The sequence below is a fragment of the Heptranchias perlo genome, chromosome 10 (genome assembly GCF_035084215.1).
Source record: "Heptranchias perlo isolate sHepPer1 chromosome 10, sHepPer1.hap1, whole genome shotgun sequence".
NCBI lineage: Eukaryota > Metazoa > Chordata > Chondrichthyes > Hexanchiformes > Hexanchidae > Heptranchias > Heptranchias perlo.
The window spans coordinates 42,297,830-42,318,824 of record NC_090334.1 but is presented as its reverse complement, the minus strand read 5'-3'; the positions used below and the strand labels follow the sequence as shown (position 1 = coordinate 42,318,824).

At 38.9% G+C, this 20,995-nt stretch overlaps 1 protein-coding gene across 3 annotated transcripts in view; it reads left to right on the top strand.

Annotated features, from left to right (window-relative positions):
• Positions 1–20,995, top strand: part of kiaa0586 (KIAA0586 ortholog) — a 419,966-nt gene that overhangs the window by 106,208 nt on the left and 292,763 nt on the right. The window lies entirely within an intron of this gene.

The following is a 20,995-nucleotide window of genomic DNA, read 5'->3' as shown; positions in this document are numbered from 1 at the left end:
ACAAAAGAGGAACTTAGTGTGAACATTGACTTAATTGATTGAAGATGTAGTGTGGGTGTGATAGTTTTATGTTTGGTATACTTGTTTTAAATCACAACCTTTTGCATCTTTAGAACATATTCCAAAGTTAACGGTCAAATGTATCACTTTTTAAAAAATTAGAGTAGGGAAACATAATGAGAGCTGAAATGTATTGCATATTTTTAATCAAACCCACTGTAAAGGTTTCATCCATAGATTATCAGACCCCTGTACTGTAACCTGGCAATTTCATGTGTATTAATAGTGCATAACTTTTCTATTGCTGCTAAACTACATGTATTCTGTAAGTGATTAACAGCACAAACTTAAGTTCCTTAATGTGGCAGCTGATACTATTTTCAAAAGATAACTGAACCGTATTTGATCTTTAATCGAGGGCTTGTGCATTCAAGATTTGTAGCTCCAGACCTGTTTGTTTATACAGCTGTTCTTCATCTAGATTTTGATTCTGAAGGTACAAAGTTTGGAGTTATTTTTATATTTTAATTACTAGGATTTTTAATAATTGTTGTTACTGTTTGATATGATATTTTGTTTATAGCCTTGATCTGTCCTCTGTGCCAAATTACATGTTCTCACAACATGATCTAGATAATAAGTTGCAATAAGATTTTAAACAACCATATAACCTAAATAAATTCCCAACCAATGACCATAGTTAAGTGAGCTTTTCACATTTCCTAAGAATAATTGGATATAAGGGCGGAACCATTTTCTCTACCATCTACACTAAAGCGGATTTTCATTTTCATACATATATATACTAGCTCATTTGAAATGGTTCTTTCCAGCTTGCTAATGTCTTGGCTCTGCACCTGCTTGAAAATATTCTTGTTAAATACTCTGATAGGTTTAAATTGAAAAAAGAATAATGTTTAACCAGAAACGGGATAAAAAGTTAAAATGCTGCACCAGTTTTATGTTGTAATTTGAAGAAAGACTATTTTTGTGCAATCCATTCACTTTTCTATTGCACATTTATCACTGTAAACAGAAATTCAGAAGTATTTTAAAGTTCAGTGTACTTGGAAATGATAAACCTAGTACTTCAAAGAGCAAAACATACATTGCACACCACGAACTGAACAGTGATGCATCAAGAAACAAATACTGTAGAGAGGTAATATCATAGCTGTAGAATTTATAAATACATTTGTATTATTAAAAATCAAAAGATGGGGGCTAATAGTGAAATACCTAATGCAGTTCTGAGTGAAAAAGTTGGCCCAACAGTGTGCAATGAAATTTGGATATTTAATAAAATGTAATGCTGGTATGTGCAAGTGTATTACAAAAGTCTTAGTTTTTTTTAAGGTAACCCGTGATGCAAAAATAATTAATGAAAGCAAGATCAGAAAAGGCAGTTGTGGGGGAGGGAGGGGTTGGAAAGATCAGCAGTAGAGGGATGATGGTGCAGAGAGAGAGCTAGACAGTATCAGGACATGTTTAAGTACCAAGTTGTAGAGACTTAAAGAAAGGTACTTGTGATGGCATTTTATGCATTGGAGAAGAGCGCATACAGATAAGTTAAGGGGGAGGTGGGAAGAGAACCATATTGTTGACATCTGAAGAGTTTGGGTTTGGCCTGATGATTTTGAGAGTAGAACATAATGCATAAGATTTTTAGATGTTGCAGAGGATGGACTGGTTCCACCCACATTAAATGTTTAGTGTTGTGAAATAGAATTAATGTTGATCCAAACTCCAATTCTAAATCAATGGCAGGTGAACTTCAAAACTCATCCAAGTTTACAAATACAGAATACTAACTTTATAAGATTTGGGGTCATTACAGCATATTATGGATCAGTTGATTAAATGCTCTTAGAGAGAGAACTAACAAGGTGCTATATCAAGGCCTACTATATCTGGAGAGAGGCTGCTGCATATATCTGCAGTTGCTTACTAGAACACCTTCTGATGTTCCATGCTTGTCAATTAGTGTATCATTTATTACTGCTTCACATGTAAGGAAACCACATATAATCCATACAATAACAAGCTTCGGTATGATTTCTGCAGTCTTTTAGGAAGTTTTACAGTATGTGAACACAAATTGTGCTTCTCTGACTAGTTTCATGCAGTTTCTTAAGAATTGCAGGAGGATTATCTAGTGTATATGTGTGTCCCTTGTTTGCTTTCTTGTCTGTATCCTCAAATTAATTGAATTACTTCAAATTTACTGATATTTTATGGCATTACTTAAAGTGGCATCTTTTACTGTATTGACATCTAATGTAAGTAATTTTGCTAACTGGAGTAAATGTGCTGGAGTTGCTGGTATAACTTTTTATTTATGGTAGAAGTTGCTTAGTTGGAAATGCCCACGTAGAAAATAAATGTTACTTTTATCCAAACATCACTATTAAGCAAACACAATAGAACATGTCCAAGAAAATGTTAAATAAATGTTCCATTTGAGATTTAAACAAATGTTCCTATTGTCAGTTTTTTTTTGGCTTTATTGAAAATAACCCCATATGATGTGTTTGACATATGTTTTAAAAACCTGCCTTGTCTAAGTAATAGTTGCTATTTAACTATTGCATGTCATGACTTGAAATTTTCTGCAGTCAAGTTTTAAATATGATCATTTAAATGTACTGCGTAGTCCTATTTGGCCATATTTTGCATTGATAAGTTACCATCTCCTTTATTCTGTAGTTATTTTCATCCATGTTCCTTTCCCTACAGTAGGGCTCCTGATTTTTTAAACTAGCTCAACCTACAGCTATTTGTAACATCATTTAAATATTCGCACCATGCATGCCACTGGTGGAACTGTGGAACATGAGCAGTATTATAAATCTGCTCAGAAAGCAGATCTGAAAGGAGAAAGTACCTGCAGGGGCAGCCCTTTCCATGTAAAGTATTTGCCATTTTATAATCTCTCATAGGATTGGGTGGCTCATGAACAGTTTCCTGTAGAAAGGAATCTCTTTGTAAAAGACTGCTTGTAGCTCCAAGCAGACCAATATCTTACAAGAACAAATGCAGCTGCTGATGTAATAGTGTCTCATCAGGAGCAGTGTTTGCCAAGCAGAAGGGATATGGGTGGTTGCACTTAATGATCAGACCCAATGACATCAACTGAATTGTTTTTACATGAAGTTGAGCAATATTTTGCCAATAGATTTCTCTTTACAACATTGAGCTAATAAATAAACATAACCTGTTGAAAACACTCTCCTAAAGGCACCTTTTCCTTTAATCCTGTGTTATTTCTGCTGATAAGTGTATAAGTGTAAAGTCCTTGTATATGTAATGTTGCTTTAAAAAAAAATAAATGTATCACAGAAACTGTGTTGTGGATTTTTTTTTAGGATTGCTGCTCAGCTGGCAAACCATTCAGCGATGAGTGACTTCCCTCCACGAATAGCACTGACTGTGGACTTTAAATCTAAATGCTTAATAATGATGTTTTAATTTGTTTAAAAGACCTGCTGCTTTAATCCAAGTCCTTTGGTTAATCTTTGTAATCTAAATGGTTTGCTTCAGCCAAAATAGTGAGGTGTTAGACATTTTGGACTAATGCACAATTGCTACAAGTGAACTAATTTCAGTCAAGGCATGTTTGTGTATTTTAAACATGACTGAAAATGATTTTCACTGTCAGTATTTATTTTTGTTTTAATATCGTTTCCTTTTAGTTTTATTTCTGGTTCCTTTTTAGTACAGATGGAGCTAATCAGGAGCTTCTGTATCTTTGTTTTAGGCTCTGAAGGGTGCCTGAAGGTAATAGTCTGCTGATGAAATTTCACTGCTATAATGACGTTTCTAGTACCACTTGAGTGAGCATTTTTATACATTGTCTTGTAATCAGCATGGCCATATTTGAATGGTTGATATTCCACAGTAAAGTTTTGCATGGCCACTTGTCAGTTTTTCCATATACTTAGTAAAGCATCAGTGAAATCAGTTGGCTCGAGCAGTTTGGTAGAGGTCTGGGAACAAGCCATTGCACCACTTTCTTAACTGGGAATGACAAATGGAGAAAGGAGACCAAAAGAAAAGGGAAGCAAACTTAATAAAATACAAATTTGAATTATTTTATTATTTATATATAGAAGTTCTTAAACAGCCTTGCAGCAGTAAAATAAATCCTGATATAATGTTTGTCAAATTAATTGGGGGAATACATGCTTGCCAAGTAACATAATTTGATCACAGGAATCTGTTGCTGTCTGTCAGAAAACACTAGCTACAAGGATTAAAATGTGGTAAGAAATCACCATTTTTTTAATATTAAAGTTGCATTTTCCAAGTAAGTGTTTCATCAAGAGGTCAAGTTGGTGTTAATAAACTGCTTGAGCCTTGTTTATCGTGTCATCTCATACCCTTTATGTACTATTGCTTTGCAGACCTATGTATCCTTTCTAAAAAAAATATTAATTCTATAGTCACTAATGTTTTAAAACTTTTCAAGTATTTATTTATTGAATGTTGTGATAAGGCACATTGACTGGATCCCACTGCAATTGAGAAATAATATATATCCTAACATTTTTGTATGATCCTAAAAAGCAATATTTGAAAAGAAAGTGCTTTGAAAGGAGTCTTATTTAAAAAAATCATAAATGTCATTATTAACTTTACAATTATTGTGCTGTAATTTTGTATAGACACCCTGCTTGTAACATTGAATAGTTTCACCACTGGGGGACATTGTTGTTTCAACTTCATGTAATGCATTATGGGAAAAATAACTAATTGTAGCCAGCTTGTGTCCTGTAGCTGTGCTATAAAACTTTCCAGAGACTTTTGGCTCGTAAACAAAACACATATTTACTACTTCATGAGCCAGAATTCTCTGGAAAGTTTTATAGCAATGCTACAGAACACAAGCAGGCTGGGTTGAAATCAACCCAGAATGCAGTGCATGAAGGTGGAGTAATGATCTCTTCCTGGTGGTGAAAAAAAACATTATGTTCTAAACACTGCAACAGCTGGTTCAGAAGACTTGGCAGAGATTTATGTTGGGGGTTAAAATATTCATGACTAACTCCATGTTTTAAAAAATATAGTGTTCTTTAAAGGTTTGAATAAGAGCAGTACAGCCAAGTGAAGGTATTTTAAACAGCATGGTGTCAGCTGTGACTCAGTGGATAGCGCTCTTGCCTCTGAGTCAGAAGGTTGTGGGTTCATAGTCCCACTCTAAAGACTTGAGCACATAATCTGGGTTGATACCTCAGTGTAGTGCTGAGGGAGTGCTGCACTGTCGGAGGTGCTGTCTTTCAGATGAGATGTTGAACCGAGGCCCCCTCAGGTGGACGTAAAAGATCCCTTAGCACTATTTCAAAGAAAAGCAGGGGAGTTCTCCCCGGTGTGCTAGCCAATATTTATCCCTCAACCAGCACCTAAAAAAGATTATCTGGTCATTATCACATTGCTGTTTGTGGGACCTCGCTGTGTGCAAATTGGCTGTCACGTTTCCTACATTACTTCAAAAGTACTTCATTGGCTGTAAAGTGCTGTGGGACGTTCCGAGGTCATGAAAGGTGGTATATAAATGCAAGTCTTTCTTTAATATTAAATTGGGTTGTAACACAAAGGATATTTCAACTCTGCTGGTCTTAATAACTAGGAAAAGTAACAACTCAAGTGAAGGATAGGTTAGGTCATGAGTGGGAATATTTTTCATATACCGTCTTATCCTATGCAGAAGTCTGTATCGCATGCTGCCTGTTAAGTAATCATTTATTTGTAATAGTAACTCTTGCGAGAGTGGAGGGCCCTTCAATATATTCCATTAAATACTAGATATTTTTCTGAATTTTTAAAAAAATATCTGGCTTTGTGCATCATTGGCCAGTAAATATCAAACTTTAAATAAGAAAGGTTAAAGATGTCAGGATTTTGTTTTACCTCCTTGCTGAAACTTTAGAGCTCAAAGTTCCATGTTGGCTGCTTTGTATGTATATTGTGTCCAGCGTGGCCTTCATTGAGCTATGGAATAAGTAGTCCTATCATTACTGCCAGAACTGCCTTATTTAATTTTATCATATTGGGTAAAAATATGTAAAAGGATAAATGAGTCACGACTAGAAATGCAAACCAGCTCTATGACAGGTAAAATAAAAGCATAGAGGAGGGAAGTGGTTAGTTTCTGGGACTGAGGATTTAGTAGGAAAAAATTTCAGTAGCCACAGGTGTTATGCCTTTGGAAATACGGAAAATATTTCTGGTTATTACCCACAGCTGTGGTAGAAACAGGTATATATAAGGAGGGAAAAGATACACTTTGTCTGCCTGAATCAATCTTAAGCTCATATGTTAACTATAGTAAATTCTCATCATAAACTTAAAAGTCAGACACTTCTGAAGAAAGCTAATTTTGCACCCCAGAAACATTCCTTTTTTACAATCTGCCATCATACTACTGAAGTTACCAAACAAATGATGGTTGTACCATTTCTCATTTTTGTTTTTCCTGCAGGCAAGTATTTGAAAAAACTGCTAGGCAATGACTTATGAAATTATTTTTTAAAATTTGTATAGGATAAATTTAGACACTTAGCAAGTCTTTTGAAATCAAAGTTTTGAAGAAGAGGAGTTGTGATACCTAAGTATCACAGCTGCCTTCAGAATAACTTGTGAAACTAATGTCTACAAAATATGCAGGCTAGATTAAAGGAAGAGCCAACAGAGCATGTTATTTTTAGTGTGGCTAACACAGATTGAGTGTTCTCTGGATTTGAAAGCATTGCATTTATTTGGTTTTTAAACAAATGTTTAGTCCATGATCTGAAGCAAAATAACACCACTGCACACTGTTTAGGATGGAATTCAGCTATTTCTAATTTTGCAAGTATTCAAATAAAGACAAGCTCATTTGTTTCATTTGAAAGGAAATAATAAAACAAATGCATTCGTATTTTAAAATAGTGCATAAAGTAAGAATTTTCTGTATGCTGACCTTTATCACAGTATGACTGTCACATCATCTTAAATTTGTTAATCACCTTTGCTAATAGTTGTCCTATACACCCTGCGTGACAATTTGCTAAAGGGATTTTAAAAAACTGTAATTTTAAAAAAAGTAGAAAGATTTTAATTCTTTTGAGTACTGAAGGCTTTTGATATCTTTCAAAATATGTAAATATTCTCTTGTTTCTGATGCAAAGCAGAATTATGTAGAGCTGAACATTTTTTATGAATAGCATTCTCTAACCTATTATAAAGCTGTTTTCCTATTATCTATTGTGTGACTCACAGCTTGGGAATGGCTGAGTCTGGATAGATAAGGAAATAGACTTTACAAAGGAGTCTTACTGCTCAGTTTATGTAGATTTTGTGTCTTGTAGATCTGGAGTGTTATCTTTTTTTTTTGATACTAAAGGTTTAACTTGATAATGCTATTGTACAGAACTGGGATATGCTCTGCAATAGAGTTGTCAAATGTAGAATACTGTTACCAGGAGTTGAATGGCATTTCAGTGCATCACCAATCCTGAATTTGCCAACTGTTTTTATTTTAGAGTAAATGTTCCAAGAATCCCCAAATATTTAATGGAAACAACCCAACAGTGAGCAAAACATTCCATTATCCAATTGTTTATATTAAGCGAACACGTTAGGATACGTGGGAAATTGGTGCATGAGTAAATGTTGCCTGTTTAAACAAAAGTGCTCTTTTAAAGGGTGCCCATTAACTGACATCTCCTATGCTAAAAATGATGTTGCTTCATGAATACTTCCCCATCTATTGTTTTTAGTATCCCTGCATCACATTGTTTCCGGTTGAGAGAGAAGATGGACAATCTTCTCCCTGGTAGCCAGTGCTACTTCATAACCATCTGTTAGAAGGTGCAGAAGACTGCACAGGATGACTTATCCACTTATTTTCCTTTTCTAGCTTCTTATTAAAGCAATTTAAGTTTATAAAAGATATAATTTTATATGTACTATATGTGTTTATTGAGCTGCTTGCTGCAGCTGTATGCAACAACTCTGTTGTAATCCCTGCTGTGAATAAGATTCACTTCTTGCGATTGACTCCAATCTACATCATGGAGTATTTAAGAACAAGGAAACACTGGGAGCAGGCCAGCTTATTTCTGGTTTTGCTAACTGTCTCCATCTGTGTGTCTAGTTTTGTTACAGCCTTTGGCACACTTTGCAAGGTGGTGTAGCTGTGGCCTAATCATATGGTCCATGTCAAATCTGTGAAATTTTGATCTGTTTGTGACATTTCCATGTACATAAAATTAGTTTTGCCATGGGTATTGTAATATTTGTGGTTACTCTACCATCATTTATGATCAGATAATCTCAAGGATCTAGTTACAACATGGAATAAGGGGGAGGTAAATCAGAGTATGGAGTCTGTCGGATTTTTATTCAAAAGACCATCCTAGAATAGATTTTTATTTGTGCTCCACCTAAACTAGGTTAATTGGAGCTGAACTAAAACTGGCTGGAATAGATCTCGTTCCACTTCTGATTTGACTTAATTTCCCATCGTGAGTACTAAGACAAACACGCACAAAAAAGAGTTGACAATGAAGAGCCTGCCTTTCTAATCTCTGGACTATTTGAAACTACATTACAAATTTATTACAGTTTAGCCTTTTGCTAAATGATGAAATGGTGCTAGAACATGAGGTGGTGTTTTAAAAATGTACAATAATTTCACAGAATAAAGTAGCAGGCATTGAAAAATGCAGTTGATAACTACAGTCTTTTTGTGCTTTCAGTTGCTGATTGAAACACATCTGCTGGTGTTTCCTCTACAATTTGTATAAAATATGTGTGTTTTATATTAGGTTTTTCTTACTTTTGTCATTTGTTTTGTTGCTGAACATGTATATATTTGCAGTTCAGCTTGGTGCATGTTTTCCATGTGAACGGCAAGGCCTTCTATGTGATTGAAAACTCTGTGGGACAGCGAAAGGAATGTCAAGGCATGTGGACACAGATGGAATTAACTATGCTTGACTGGTTACTGGACTAGACAGTCATGTGATGTAGCCTTCATTGCCAGTGGCGTTCCTGAAGGAACAGTTGTTATTGGTGCATGTTACACGTCTGTGCTGCTGTAAGTCAGAGAAACAATCCTCCACTGTCATCAAGCTCCCTCCATTGAGCAGAGATGACTGTCTTCTTACAATTCCTGCATTGTACAGTAATCCACAAGTGCGCATAGTTATCGGTTCAAAGAATTTTTTTTCTGGGGGCTATTGCAATCACGATTACCATTGCTATAAGCCAGTTATATTTAGGGTAATCTTCTGTACAGTAAGAATGATGGTGTAATAACTACTACAAATGCTGATTTAAGTATTTGGGGAGTGGGAATAAACAGATTGATACCGGGGCATAGAACTGACCAATTTAAACAATTAAGTACTTTTACTCTTTTTTTGAAAACATTTTATATTCCTGGTTGATGAATTTGAAGCTTATTAGTTTGTGTTCACATTTGTCTGTTGCAGTTTTTCTGCTACAGCCCAAAACATTTAGGCAAATAAGTCAACATTTGTCAACATGTTTGTGAATTTACTTACAATATGTACCAATGTACAAGATTTAAAAACAAGTAAATAAATATATTTGGAAACCTTGTAGGCAATAAGTAAAAAATATATTTTCTGCACTTTTTTAGGATGGTTTATTTTTGTACTAAAACATTTCAAAGCTAGCATTTTCCTTAATTTATTGAACTGGCACATCTTAGGTTTTAAATTCATATAGACAACATTCATTTGAAAGAACTGCATTTTTCATGCAGTATAGATAGTGAATAACTATAAAATATGAAGAAATAACAATACTTTTAACTGAAAAAAATGCTCAGTGACGGTGAAATGATTGGTCACACCCTTCCCAAATGAAAAAAAAGTCTTATTTAAAGGTGCATTTTAGATTCCATTTGTAAATTATTTATAGAAAGAATAAAACCAAATGATATATTGCATCAAAGGGTCACAAATCCAGTAGTTGTGAGTACTTACCACACATTTCATTGCTCTGTGGGTTTGGTCATTTGAATTTACACAAACAAAACAGAAAAAGCTGCCTACTTAGATTCAAAGTCAACCCTAAGTTAAAGCATTTAAAACAGATACATTATCCAATTGGAAGTATTATTCACAAATCATTTCAATGTTAATTGATGCTTCTGAGGGCTTGCACGTCTGCATAGTGACAGAGGAGAAACCGAATAGCAGCTCCTTTGTGACTGTCATGCTGCAAAGACTAATTCTGTCGTGGCTTTATTTTTAGCTGCTCTATATTCTGGCAGCTGCTGTGCCTCTCATTTAAGTAGGCTTTTATTACTGTGGCATGTGAGTAGAATACCGCACAGTCTGAGAAATTGATTATTCTGCAGAATGATGCAGTGGAGGTTCGAGTGCAGGATGGCTGAGTGTTGAATTTCAAAGATGGCTTTGCTGAATTGGCACACAGATTTAATGGCTGACCCTCCCCTGCTATTTTGCTTCTCTTGACACACTAAATATATCGTGTGGCAGTTGGAAATGGGTAGCTGGTTGGCAGAAAGAAATACTGTTACATTTGTTTGGGAGTTGGGTAGTGTTGGTGGTTGCACAACACTTTTGAACGCTGTCCTCCTGCGTATAAAGAAACTGATGAGAATATACTTATATTGCATAATGAAAATTGCTACAGGGTTTAAATAGCTGTGGTGATTGAACTACTGCATAGAAATATTAGCAAATAATGTTAGTGTAGTAAAATATACTGATTACCTGCACTGCCCTCTGTGTTCATAAACATTATCACCCAGATTAATTAATTCATAGAAATTCTTGTCTTCATTTCTGTTACCAGACAGCCCCTCTTAAAACCATTACGTGGAAGTGCATGACCATGGTTGTTTTTGCCTGATCTGGATTTGAGATAGAGCACCAGTTAAAAATACCAACACATTTCTGCTGTATCATATACCAGCTGGGGAATCTAATCTGGGAAAGTGTGATTTAATTCCCTGGGGCTAGTACATGGGAAGCAGACTTCTTCAGAGCTTTCATTTCAGTCGCCCTGCCTTAAAACCTTTTAAATTCAGCAACAGCCATTGATTTAGGGTATTCTTGCAAAAGTCATTTCTATACATTTAATCTCTTTACTGATTCATAGTTTAATGATGGAGAAGAGAATATAGGGGGTGGGGAAAGGTCTGAATGTCTTTAGTGTGATCAGTTCAGAGTATAGTCTAAGAGTTATTTTGTTTTTTTTGAACATTATATTGGTTTACATTGCTGCAGTTGTACATTTTGTGTTGATGAAATTTGCAGAATTATACATTGTCTGTTGCCGTAGTTGTACGTTCTGGGATAGTTGGATTACGTGCTTCAGAATTGTAGACCTCATGTTAACTTTATGTTGCAAAGAAACAATGAAAGGAATCGTACCAAAACACATCTGTGGGAACTTGCAGTCCTACTGTAATTATTTCTCTGGGTCGTATGTTCTGTACTTTAACTCTTTCATTTACTTAAAAACTGATTCAGATTTGGTAGAAGTATTTGCATTTAGGTCTGTATTCTGTTCTATACAGTTGATTAGCTTTGTGTGATTTTGTGCAATTTTAAAAAATTTTTTTTCAAAATAACTAATATTCATATTATAAATGTGGAGTTGAAAGTGGTGGTTTACACTTTCCATGAGTAACAGCCAGACAGAACCGAACAGCAATTAAATTACAGGTATTATCACCACATACCTAACTTCCTGATTTAAATAGTGAGTGTGCCTAAAAAGCAGAAACAAGGTAACAAAATAATTTTCAAATAAGTAAAACATTTTTGTTCATTCATTGTTATGTATTGTATTAATAGAATCTAAGCTGTGAGTGAGTAACTTAAACAGAGGCAGAAGAAAACTAATAACTTGTGTCGCTGCTGACATTACTCACTCCTGGCTGCAATGCTTGAGAATTAAGCAGCAGGTGCCCCACAGTCATTTATCTCCCGTAAGCTGCCAGTCCTTGATATATATTCTGTATTTATAAGTTGACTTTACAGGGGAGGCCTGGTGGCTTTAGCTGTGGAGCTTTGGATTCCAGCCAGATAATCACCAGCTTGAATCCCAGGCTTGGTTGATATTCAATCTCTTCTGCCCTTGTTGGTTAAAATTTGACCAGTTCTGGTTGCTGAGTGAAGCTCAGTTCATGTCAATCAATCACACAGCAACAGGAACAGCATAGACGAAGATGTCTGTATCCCAGGGTATCATGTGCTGGCTCAAGGAGGAAGTGTGGAATTGGACAACAGCAGTCAGCCAATGGAGATGTTCAAGCATATGTAAAATAATATTGCATTGTTGGTTGCATCCCAAGGATGTTGGTTTATCTGCAATGTTTACATGGTCCTCAGATACTGCCAGTGATCCAACTAGGTAACACATCTTATTAAACGCAACAAACACAAAACAAAAAATGCCTACAGACTGTTGTACATGTGCTGCCATCTGGGGTATTTAGTTAGCAGCAATTTGCAGAAAGATAAACATTTAGTTATATTTGAAGATTGCTCATGGAGATCAGATTGTGCACTTGGTTGACAAATGGATTGAATTTGGATTCAGTGCTGATTCAGACAAAAGAGTAAGTAGTAGAAGCTTGAACTGTAGAGAGAGAAGGGACATGAAGATGAGTGAATTGAACAATGGAGTTCAGATGGCAGAAAAATTGGTATTCCGATAGCTTAGATAATGAGTATTCTGTGAGGGAGCTTGGCTTGAGGCCAAGGACATGGAAGATGGTGAATTTAATTTGCTATTCCAGCAAGGAAAAGGAAAATCAAAGAATTAGAGTAATCTGGGAAGGACTTATCTTCCTAATTCTCTACCTTATCTTGTTTCTTAAATTTCGACTCCCAAAATGCTGGCGACTAAAGAGACAAGTGTGTAAGGTGCTGGGTGAAAGTCACATAATGCACTCTATTGTAAAACAAAGAAGAAAAAATAGTGAAACATAAAATTAACAAAACTGAGTCAACAGTTGTGCAAAAATAAAGGGAAAAATGTGTATCTGCTAGGGACCCAAAAGTAAAATCTGCCTCAGGGAATTTTGGACAAATAAAATGTACAGCTGCTTGTTACTAGTTTCATTTGACATATATTTTGTTACCTCGTTTCTGCTTTTTGGGCACACTTACCTAATTTTGTTATTTAAATAGTATGTGGTGGCAATATCTAAATTGGGAATTAGGTATTGAAATACACCTAAAAGTGGCACAAATCAACTATGCTAAAAGAGATATGTGATAGAAAGTACCCAAACACAAACTTTGGATACCAGTTTAAAGTTCATAGGTCCTTGATATATATTCGCTGCAAAGCCCTGGAGTACCAAGAGCATCTTTATTGAATTAACATTTTAATACTACCAGTAGGTCTGTATTTTTGTCATTAAGGTTCAATATCTACCCAACAGTAAAAATGGCTAAAAAGGGACTGCATTTCATATTTTGACTGTGCATAATTTTTAACACAATACATAAATTGGTAGACATAAAATCAAGATATGAAATTCAAAACTCAAGTCTCACCTAGAGACAAGCATATTTTAGAACAATGTCAAATATATTTGTCTTTAAGAAATTTGTTATTTTTTTGCTAGGTTGCAGTATTGAATAAACAGCCTGTGAAATTTACCAATTGGTTACTTTTCTTTACAGTTTATAGAAACCCCGATCAAAGTATTGCATTTTTCACAAACGGGTTAATTATGTCTCAGGATTCAGTCATGTTCACTCTAAACAGGATCTTAATTAAGGAGGCTATTATTGCTGAATCTGTCAGTGACGCTATTCAAAATTAATGATGGGGCCCAGGTTCCCTGTCCCCACCCCCCACAACCCATTTCTTAGCACTGTCGCTGGTGAATGCTTGAATGAGCAAACAGCTGTGCTTACTAATGGAAAATTGTATTCAGGTAAACAAGTCAAGGAAGCTCAATGCCTCGCTGTGAAATACGATTTTGTTTCCACATGAGGCTGAGCGGATAACTCCTGAGTAATGAAACTGTGAATGCATTAGTTAGTTTCACGGATGGATTTCACGGCTTCCTGGACTTGCTGTTTTATCCCAGTTTCCAAAAATATATTTTTTATTAAAACTAGAAAACCATAGCATGCTAAACTATTGTGACAATCTTGTATCAATTGTGGGAAATATTTCCAAAATTGCTGACGTAAATGTCATCAAATTAAATTTTGCGCTTCCTGCAAAATCTTTTCATCTGTGTGACTGCTAGTTTAAAAATTATTATAGTTAAAGGGGGAGGTAAATCTAGGCCTAGTACTTTATATTCAAAGCGTGCACCTATTTTATACTGAAAAATTAAATGTCTAGAAATCTTGATTTTTTTTTTACAAATGTCAAACATATAATCCACTTGGAGGCACGTGAGCTTGGGCTTCCATCCCGGCTCAGCTGCTGTGTGACATCTCAACTGGACATGTTCCAGGCTAACTGCACAAAAAACAATGGCAGCCACAACTTCAGACCAACTTGAAACCTGCTTCCGAACCACGGCACCCCCGGAAATCATGTTATTTTCTGTCAAATCTGCAAGTCCAGGCAGTAGTATGGTTTCCTAGAGTCCCACAATTCCAGAGTGGTTCTCGGGCCAGTAAGTCATGACCCTCATTGTTTTCAAAGGAAATCCTCATGAATACTCGCCTTCAGTGACATCAATAAGTGGCTTTGCAGGAAGGGAGGTCTGCCTTTATGTGTCTCCCGGTGGTATTAAGATTGATATTTGTAATAAGGTCTGTCAAGATTTTTGTATGTAATTTTTCAGTATAAAGTGGAGAAGTTAGTGACCTTCTCCGTCTTGAATTAAAATCACTTCTCCCATGACTTACTTTTCTACATGAGCTTAAATTCTGAATTTACCAAAGCATTCATGAAATACTGAATTCCTGAATTGGCACTGGCATTCTCACTGGTTTAAGATTATGTAAATGAAAATAGGCTTATATTTATGTTAAATTATTTGCATTATTGTAGTAAGCCAATGACTATGCAAACATTGTAGCCTAGTTAGCAGGATTGGTTAGCACACTGTTCTTTCATCTCCAGGACCTGAATGTAGCCCAGAATGATAAGTTGAAAGTCCACTGAAGGGTTCCACATGAAATTAATTTACATAGTCTCAACCCTAAAAAGGGACTAAGTAAGAGAATAAGAGGGGCAAAGAGAGAGTATGAGAATAGATTAGCAGCTAATATAAAAGGGAACCCAAAAGTTTTTTATAAACCTATAAATAGTAAAGGGGTAGTCAATGGAAGAGTGGGATCATAAGAAATAGGAGCAGGAGTAGGCCAATCGGCCCCTCGAGCCTGCTCCACCATTCAATAAGATCATGGCTGATCTGATCCTAACCTCAAATCTAAATTCATGTCCAATTTCCTGCCCGCTCCCCGTAACCCCTAATTCCCTTTACTTCTAGGAAACTGTCTATTTCTGTTTTAAATTTATTTAATGATGTAGCTTCCACAGCTTCCTGGGGCAGCAAATTCCACAGACATACGACCCTCTGAGTGAAGAAGTTTCTCCTCATCTCAGTTTTGAAAGAGCAGCCCCTTATTCTAAGATTATGCCCCCTAGTTCTAGTTTCACCCATCCTTGGGAACATCCTTACCGCATCCACCCGATCAAGCCCCTTCACAATCTTATATGTTTCAATAAGATCGCCTCTCATTCTTCTGAACTCCAATGAGTAGAGTCCCAATCTACTCAACCTCTCCTCATATGTCCGCCCCCTCATCCCCGGGATTAGCTGAGTGAACCTTCTTTGCACTGCCTCGAGAGCAAGTATGTCTTTTCTTAAGTATGGAGACTGTAGGGGGTGGTGGGGTGTGTCAGCTTCACCTCTGACTTCTGAATCGCTCCCACTCCCTGGGTTCTAGACCTTGGACTTATTTGGGGGTTGTGACAAAAAAATGCAGCAGACAACTGGTTTTGGTACAAGAAAATAAACTGGGTTTATTGAAGTCACAAATGAACTTATAACATTAGGATAATACTGAGATACAAAGTACACTTAGTTAAGAATGGGGAACACACGGCATAACGAGGGAAAATCACCCTACTAATCCCCTTACCCTTGTCCCACCCCCAAAACCTAACTAAATTGAACTAGGAGAGGTCAGGAATCATGCTCACCAAACCAGGGTTCCTTGACCGTTCGAAATCCAGCCAGGTAAGCCGGTTGCAGTTTTGGGGTACGCTCTTTGTGTCCTCTGGGCCCTGCCGTCCCCACGTGGTCCTGGTCTGTGGAATCTGCGAAGGTTCTTCAGTTGGATAGAGTCTGTTGGTACAGTTAGGCGCAGTTGTGGGTGGACGATCTTCGTGTAGGGCTGCCGGTTGCCTTGTTGCTGCTCCAAAACTGCTGTTTAAAACTGAACTGCTTAGAACCTGCTCCAAAACCCATCTTCTCCCTGCTTCGTAACTGGTCCCCAGTTATACTGTTTTTTCGAATTTCTTATCTGATTCCCAAAACAAGGTTAGTTCTTTGTCTGATTATGGTGGGCTTCTTCCGGTGATTGTTGGTTTCCTGTCCCCATAACTAGGTTTGAACTGAAAGCCATTGTTTTGATGGGTTTGCATAATTGCATTGATTGATTTATGCAAGGTTTTGATGGGCTTTAGTTTCATGTAAGCTGAAGTCTTTCACTGGGTTGATTGTTTTAAAGGGCTCCTCTCATTGTCTGGTTTTCAGGAACAATCCACATTGTCCCAACAAGCCCAGGCATGTCTGCAGGGATCCATAATTTAACCCAGCAGTTGGGTCCTCTGCCATAAAAGTCTAAAAAGTCATATCCTCGTTGATGATATGAAAAATGTGGGAATTTTGAGAACCCTTCAGTCCCCCCTGTGAAACTTGAACCTTGCTTCAAGTATCATACTGGAAAAAGGTGAGCAAAATTCCCGATACTCCATAGTCAATCTTCCCCTGTAATTACCTATCTAAGATCTCATGACACATACATTCCCCATTCTATGAAAAAATGTGGGATACGTAAGCATGCAAAGGCAAAATACAGTTATTTACATACATCCAAACATGGAGGGGGTTCAACACCCCACTTGGTGCACATACATCTTTATTAAAAGAAAACAACATGTAAAAGTCTTAAAAATAACCGAACACAAAAAAAACAACAATCTTTATTCAGGAACACAAAAAAAAAGTTCAAACAGGTGTGCCTCTCTCCACCTTAGCATAATGCTTCTTCCAGGTCCTTTCGTTTTGCAACGGGATCTTGATAAATTGGGCCAGTGGGCCGATGAATGGCAGATGGAGTTTAATTTAGATAAATGTGAGGTGATGCATTGTGGTAGATCGAATCAGACCAGGGCCTACTCCGTTAATGGTAGGGCGTTGGGGAGAGTTATAGAACAAAGAGATCTAGGAGTACAGGTTCATTGCTCCTTGAAAGTGGAGTCACAGGTGGATAGGGTGGTGAAGAAGGCATTCGGCATGCTTGGTTTCATTGGTCAGAACATTGAATACAGGAGTTGGGATGTCTTGTTGAAGTTGTACGAGACATTAGTAAGGCCACACTTGGAATACTGTGTACAGTTCTGGTCACCCTATTATAGAAAGGATATTATTAAACTAGAAAGAGTGCAGAAAAAATTTACTAGGATGCTACCGGGACTTGATGGTTTGACTTATAGGGAGAGGTTAGAGAGACTGGGACTTTTTCCCCTGGAGAGTAGGAGGTTAAGGGGTGATCTTATAGAAGTCTATAAAATAATGAGGGGCATAGATAAGGTAGATAGTCAAAATCTTTTCCCAAAGGTAGGCGAGTCTATAACGAGGGGACATAGATTTAAGGTGAGAGGGGAGAGATACAAAAGGGTCCAAAGGGGCTATTTTTTCACTCAAAGGTTGGTGAGTGTCTGGAACGAGCTGCCAGAGGCAGTAGTAGAGGCGGGTACAATTTTGTCTTTTAAAAAGCATTTGGACAGTTACATGGGTAAGATGGGTATAGAGGGATATGGGCCAAGTGCAGGCAGTTGGGACTAGCTTAGTGGTATAAACTGGGCGACATGGACATGTTGGGCCGAAGAGCCTGTTTCCATGTTGTAAACTTCTATGATTCTATGATTCTAACTCTAGGATTTTGCCTTTTCCCTTGCACTGAGAGCACAACAAGTACAACACTATTCCCAGCTGGCAAACCACGAGGATGTGGGAAGCCATTCTGACCCATGAAGGGACCTCTATGTTTTCGAAAATGTCCCACCAAGGCTGGACTGTGATATCTTGAATCTCTCCCTCTATCTCGTGTGTTTTCTGTTCCAAAGTATAGAAATGCTTTTGTGATAACTCTACAGGTTTTAGTAGTTTAGAAAGATGTTCTGGTAGAGGGGGAATTTCGTAACCGAAATGTGTGACATAGTTCTGCAGGTTGGTAATGTTTTCCCTAACAGTGAGGTGAACAGTGGAGGGTTCAGGAATGGGGACAATCCGTTCCTGGGCCACTTGAACTTCTGCCTCGGGTTTAAAACAAAAACTGCTGTCACTCACCGGACACCAGGTGTGCTGTCCAAGCTGGTAGTGGGGCGCACTTGTGGTGACACAATATGTCCCACCCCCTATATATGCTACCTGTGGGGGAACATGGCCTTGTGCCATTACCTCCATGGTACAGTTTATAGGTCGTGCACCAGCAGTTTTAAACCCGCACTGTGGTCTAGAATAGGCATTCAAGTGCTGGGGACACAGTACTACGTGTGAACCCCGGCTCCGGCACCCAGAGAGGTCTGTATCTGTCATCATGTGCTCCCACTTTATGACGTAAGGTGGGACCGCTGCGAAACGGACGTGTGCACCCCCTTGAATGACTCCAATGTTCTCCACCCTATATATCGGTGCAGGTCGGGCTGTCCCACCCATGACCGGCATCCTCACTACGATACCCATGATGGTGTGGTTGGAGCGCCCACAATCTACTGGGACAGGGTATGCTTCAGAGGCTAGGCGGAACTGACACGGGCTTAGTGAATTTTCAAATGGGTGGAGGGCTGCGAGGTGCTTGTTGCTGATCCAGGAGGGGACTAAACCCTGCTTTAAATCCTCCAGGTTGCTGCGGCTCTCGCCCAGCAACCATGCCCCGTACAGCACGCACACCTCATTCTGTGCAGCCTGGTCTGATGCATTCCTATCCTCTCGAATGAGTGCATTCACTGTTTTGGCGTGCCTTTCCAACTCAGCAATAATCTCCTTTAAATGGACCGTCAAGGCCTGGTCCTCGTGTAGCTCTGAGCCTACCACTGTGTTTTCCTCTGTTAAGATTTTTCGTAATTGTGTTTTTAAACCGTTTATTTGTGTCTGCAATTCTATGTCATCCAGACTGTTTATCACAGAGGATCCTGTATTATACGCTGTGAGAACATCATTCCAGGTTCCCCTTCTTTGTCTCCCCGCATTGCTAAAGTACTCAGTGTAGGTAGTGTACAGTTCTGTTTTGTCTACATTGGCAAAATCGAACTCGTAGAATTTCCTGAACATTTCTCTTAACAGGGCCTGGTAAAGCTGTTCTGTCTCCTTGGGGCACCACTCAGATAAGTGTACCTCTGTGAGGTTTAGAATCACGGAAGCTACCGCGTAGTGTACCCCCTGGTATAGCACCTTTTCGGTCGGCACTAGTACCAGCCCATTCCCTGGTCCCTTGGTGGTGGCAGGGCACTTCTCCATATGTGTCCTTACTGTCGGAGCCGTGGGCAGGGCCTTTCGGGCGCGTGCCACGAGTTCAGTGGCCTTAACTGAGCCTGGAGAGGATGGGGTTATGCAAGTGTGTGTGGGAATCCCATTCCACCCCCTTCCCCTTGTCCAGCCATGCTGCAGAAAAGATAATGGATACACCCATGGGGCAGGTCTTCCGCGACCCCCACATGCAGACATAGATTCCCTGTTCCGATTTCCACCACTTGTCCCAGCACACGCTTACCCCGCCATGGTTCCCTGTAATGGTCCGATGGGTGTCGTTCCCCAGTCGCTCCCAGTCAGCTGTACGGTCCCCCATGTCTCTGCTCAGCTTCCTGAGCCACCACCACCTTCCCAGGAGAATCTGTCCTCTGCAGGTCAGGCACACGCGTTTCCCCTCAGTGACCCCGACCTGTGAGGCCACAACCTGTATGCTGGGGCAGGGGAGGGAGGCCTCCCCGTAGGTGAACCTGGTCTGACTGGAGTATCGGGTGGAGTTAGATCCCAGCCACCCTGGCCATCTTCCCTCATGGGAATAGGTGGTGATCTCCTCCACGTTACCTTCGCTGCCCCCCGCAGTCTCAACCGGTGCTCTCTCCCCTGAGCACCCAAAAATGTGGGAGTCCTCCACGTCACCTCGTCTCCCAGCGGCCATTCCTATCAGGGCGAGTAGGAGTATGCCCCCCATCCTATCGAAATCTCTTCTGTAGGGAGACATAAGAGCATATAGCCAGGTCCCGAACAGATTCGCTGGCTTGGGTAAAGCATAGTCGAGTCTTGCGACCCCGACTCAATACAAACATTCTTAAACAATAATACTTAAACTACCAACCACCTTATTTAAAATTTAACTAAAACACCCAAACTTAACAATCTCAAAATTAAATAACAGAAGCTATGTACATCCGCCGCCCGTCCCCAGGCGGCCAGGCTAATCCCTGTTAGGGTTACAGCACTCTACTCCCTTTGGTGTGGCCGCGCTGTCCTGTACCTTTGGTCCCTGAGGCTGCTGGCTGGGGACCCCTGTGCTCAGATCGATCCCTGACTTGAGGGGATGCCCTTTTAAACTGGGGAGCCGGTGACCACGGTTTCTTTGGCCGTGGCGTTCGTGGGGGCCTTCTAGGGACTTCTAGGGACTCTGGCTGATCGGGGTTTTCTGGCTGGTGAGTCTTTAACTCGAGCCACTGTCCCCTCTTGTGCGGTCTGTGGAATCTCCACTGCCGCTGGCTGGGAATTTCTATCCTCAGGCTGTACCTCTTCTAAACC